This window comes from Muscardinus avellanarius, assembly GCF_963383645.1.
Source record: "Muscardinus avellanarius genome assembly, chromosome: 14".
In the NCBI taxonomy this organism is placed as follows: domain Eukaryota; kingdom Metazoa; phylum Chordata; class Mammalia; order Rodentia; family Gliridae; genus Muscardinus; species Muscardinus avellanarius.
In genome coordinates, this window is record NC_137800.1 from 62287164 (window position 1) to 62291069 (window position 3906).

A 3906-nucleotide genomic window follows, 5' to 3' on the forward strand; every position below is an offset into this window, starting at 1 on the left:
TATGTTATTTAGCTCTGCTAATTCTCAGTTTCCTCACATATACAATGAATCATTCTTAACAAGAATTTTGTGAGGATCAACAAAGTAGAGCTCATGTCAATTCCCAATGATGCTAACAGCCAGCACCGTTGTGTGACTGATCTCATGCAGTTTTCACCAAAGTCCTATGAAATGAGTTCTAACTCCGTTTTCAAGAGAAAAACTGAAGCTCAGTCACAGAGCTAAGCACCAAGTGGCAGGGTTTGGATGTGAATGCAGCTGGCTTGGCTCCTCTTCACCATCTGGCTCTGCAATGGTTCCTCTTTTAATTATTTTATAGGGAGGGGCCATGCTTGTTCTGACAATGTTTACAATTTCATACCACAATGAAAAGGAATTTGCCTGGCTAAATTGGTCTCTGTGCCATCGAGTGGACTTGACTTATCTAGGCTCAGTTTGTTGTTAACTAACATAACTAAGATATAGTCAGACCTTGTTGGTTATGCCTGAATGCTATGAAAATTTAGTACATTAATATATTTTAAAGTTCAAAATTTTCATTTGTAAGAAAAGGAAATAAAAGTATCATGGTAGGGCAGCAGTTTTCCAAGAGCAAATTACTTAGTGGGGAACATTGGATTTGGGGTCATTCACTTTAGCTATTCAAGGAAGAACAACCCTATAAAAATGACTATGCTGTTATACTGAGCAGTTAGGGTTATAGTATATTTTAAAATAATGTTTATGTAAAATCAACATATAAAAGTCAATAGCTTTTCTATGTACCAATAATGAACATACTGAGAAAGAAATTAGAAAAACAATTCCATTCATAATAGTCTCAAAAAGTAAAATAAAATACCTAAAAATAGGTCTAATCAAGGAGATAAAAATCCTCTACAAGGAAAATTATAGAAAACTTTAAAAAGGAATATAACACACTAGAAGATGGAGAGATTCCCCCATGTTCTTAGGTAGAATTAATATCTTTAAAATGGACATATTACCAAAAGTGACTTACTTACAAATTCAGTGCAAAAATTTATAGAAATTTGCAGCTGCTAGAAGAAAATATAGGGGAGACACTCCAGCATATTGACCCAGGCAACAACTTTCTGAGTAAGAATTCTATAGCTCAGTAAATAACACCAAAATCAATAAATGAAATGGCATCAAATAAAAACTTCTGCATAGCTAAAAAGACAATTAACAGAGTAAAGAGAGAACCTGAAAAATGAGAGATCTTTGCCAGCTACTCTTCTGATAGAGGATTGATATCTATAGTATATAAAGAACTCAAAAAACTCAGCACCCATTCAATAAATAGCCAAATGATCTAGACATTTGTTTCTTTTGTTTTTGCGGTACTGGGGATTGAACCCAGGGGCAGTCTATTTCTGGGCTATACCCCCAGCCCTATTTTATTTTTTATTTGGAAAAAGGTTCTTGGTAAGTTGCTGAGAGCCTAAGTAAGTTGTTAAGGCTGACTTCAAACTTGTGTTCCTCCTGTCTCAGCCTCCCAAGTACTGGGATTACAAGCGTGCATCACCACACCTGGCTCTAGACATTTCTTAAAAGAAGTACAGATGGCCAACACTCATATGAAAAAATGTTCAGCATATTTAGCCATCAGGGTAAATAAAAATTATGCAAGATTATATGTTACTCCAGACAGAATCAAATACACATATCAATAAATTCTGAGGAGGACATAGGTGGGAAAAGGAACCCTATACGCTGTTGATGGGAATATAAATTAGTACAGCCACTATGGAAATCAGTATGGAGGTGCCTCAAAAAACTAAAAATAGAACTACCATATGACTCAGCTACTCCACTCCTCGGTATATACCCAAAGAATTTAAGTCAGCTACTGTATGGGTATAAATATCCAGCTACTGAAATATATATGGGTATACATGCATACTCATATTTATTGAAGCACAATTTACAACAGTCAAGTTATGGAAACAGCATAGAGGTCAACAACATATAAGTGGATGAAGACAACTGAGTTTTATTCAGCCATAAAGAAAAGCAAAGTTATACCATTCACAGGAAGAGTAGCTAGAGCTGGAGAGCATCATGCTAAGCAAAAGAGGCCAGACTCAGACAGACAAGTATTGTATGTTTTCTCTCATATGTGGAAGGTAGAGAGAAAAAGCAAGCTCATGAAAGTAGAAGGGGGGAATATTGCCTTTTTCTGGGATCTTTTTTTTCTGGGGTCACAGAGATGAACAGAGGAAGTGTTAGAATGTCAGTCTAGAAGAGGGAGAGGCGGAGATAGGAAAAGTGCTCTACCCATTGGCCAACATATTCATGTTCAAAAAGAAGTTTGGGAGAAGGGGGGGGTAACCCCAACCAAACCAAAGGAAAAAAGGGGCTTTGTACAACACAGTATCAAAAAGTAAAACAAACACACTAAACATACAAGCTAGTGGTGGGTAAGTCCATATAGCCTATTATAATAGGTTCTTCCAGCATTAGTAGGTTTCTTCTCATCTGCTACCTCGAGGTTATTTACAGATGTGGTGACTTTAACAAGAGCCTCTCACAGGTGGGCTTCAATCGTTGGTTTCAGGATCTGTCTGTGTCATGTAGGCTTCCAACTCTGCATCCAGGTGTCCTTTAGTTTTCAACATGTATGCATCCAACTGGTTGTCCAGCTTCCCCTTGGTCAATACAGGGTGAGTGAAGGCACCTCTTCCTCGGCCTCCAAAGCCCCCTCTTCCCCAACCTATCATACCCCGACCTCTACAATGGATTCTAATACAATCCTTTGCTCCATGCCCTAGGCCCCCTCTCCCAGGACCTCCACAACCTCAAACACCACCTCTTCTTAATCCCAGTCAGGAAGCTATGGCTTGTCCACCTCAGAGCAGGTTTTGACCTTGGATCAACATCCTGCCCCTAAGCGGGGTTCTGGTGGAATCCCCCCCACAGTCCTCTGGGCAAGCCTCTCTGGATTCTGGGTAGCCTCATTTTTCAACTGCTCCCCTGGCCAAGGACCCGTGGGTCAGCCTAATCATGCCTGGATGTTACTCTTACCCAGGGGCTGCTTTAAGCTCTTCTGCTTAAGTTTTAATGCTGCCTGGATTCTCCATCTGCTGGGCCAGTTTTCTGTTTCTGGCACTGGCTAGCTGCTGTTGTTGTTGCATTGAAGCCTGAATATTCACTGGCCTCGGCTGTTTGTTCTTCAGCATATTAGTAAAGTGCTCATTTAGAGACATCTTGGTGGTGCTTTTTAGCACAACTTTCAGAGTGGACTGTGCAGCCATCTTCAAATCTTGAGAATTGAAGAAAATGGGCACCAGTACTCCTTCTTTATGCTTTAGCTTCTGAGAGAATTCTGTTCTACATCCTCTTTAAAACCTCTTAGAAGTGTTCAGAAAATCTGGAGCTCAAAAATGCATTTTGCTTACTTGATAATGTAGTGAATTGGGGAAGTTGACATTGACATTGCTACATGTTTTTAAGATTTCCTATTGGCATTGTATCCAAAGGGATTGGGTCAGCAATACGGAAGAGAAGCCGTTTGGTTTGGTCAGTATGCCAGAAGAGGAATTGGGGAGGGCGGGAGCTACTGGGCAAAACGCACCTGTTATCATGTTTATCCCAAACCAGTCTTGGGCTTCTCCATTTATTGGCTTTATTTAACCCTCTTTCCTTTGAAGGTTTAAGTTCAACTATATTCTGTCAACTGTTCAGTTTCAGTGGAATCTTGTCTTTCTGGTTCATTATAACAACTTGTTCTCTCAAGAAAAAGAAAGAAAGAAAGAAAGAAAGAAAGAAAGAAAGAAAGAAAGAGGAAGGAAGGAGGGAGGGAAGGAAGGAAGGAAGGAAGAAAGGAAGAAAGAAAGTAAAACAGAGTGGAGGAAGTAGATCAGGGAGAGGGAGATGGTGAGGGTAAGGGGAGGCATTAGGTGT

At 39.7% G+C, this 3906-nt stretch overlaps 1 pseudogene across 1 annotated transcript; it reads right to left on the reverse strand.

The window, feature by feature from the left end:
- Positions 1 to 2543: 2543 nt before the first annotated feature.
- On the reverse strand, positions 2544 to 3257 carry LOC308272999 (chromatin target of PRMT1 protein-like; annotated as a pseudogene). The gene is made up of 2 exons: positions 2881 to 3257; positions 2544 to 2745 (listed from the first exon to the last, which is right to left on the reverse strand). The product of its transcript is annotated as a chromatin target of PRMT1 protein-like (transcript).
- Between the last annotated feature and the right edge of the window lie 649 nt (positions 3258 to 3906).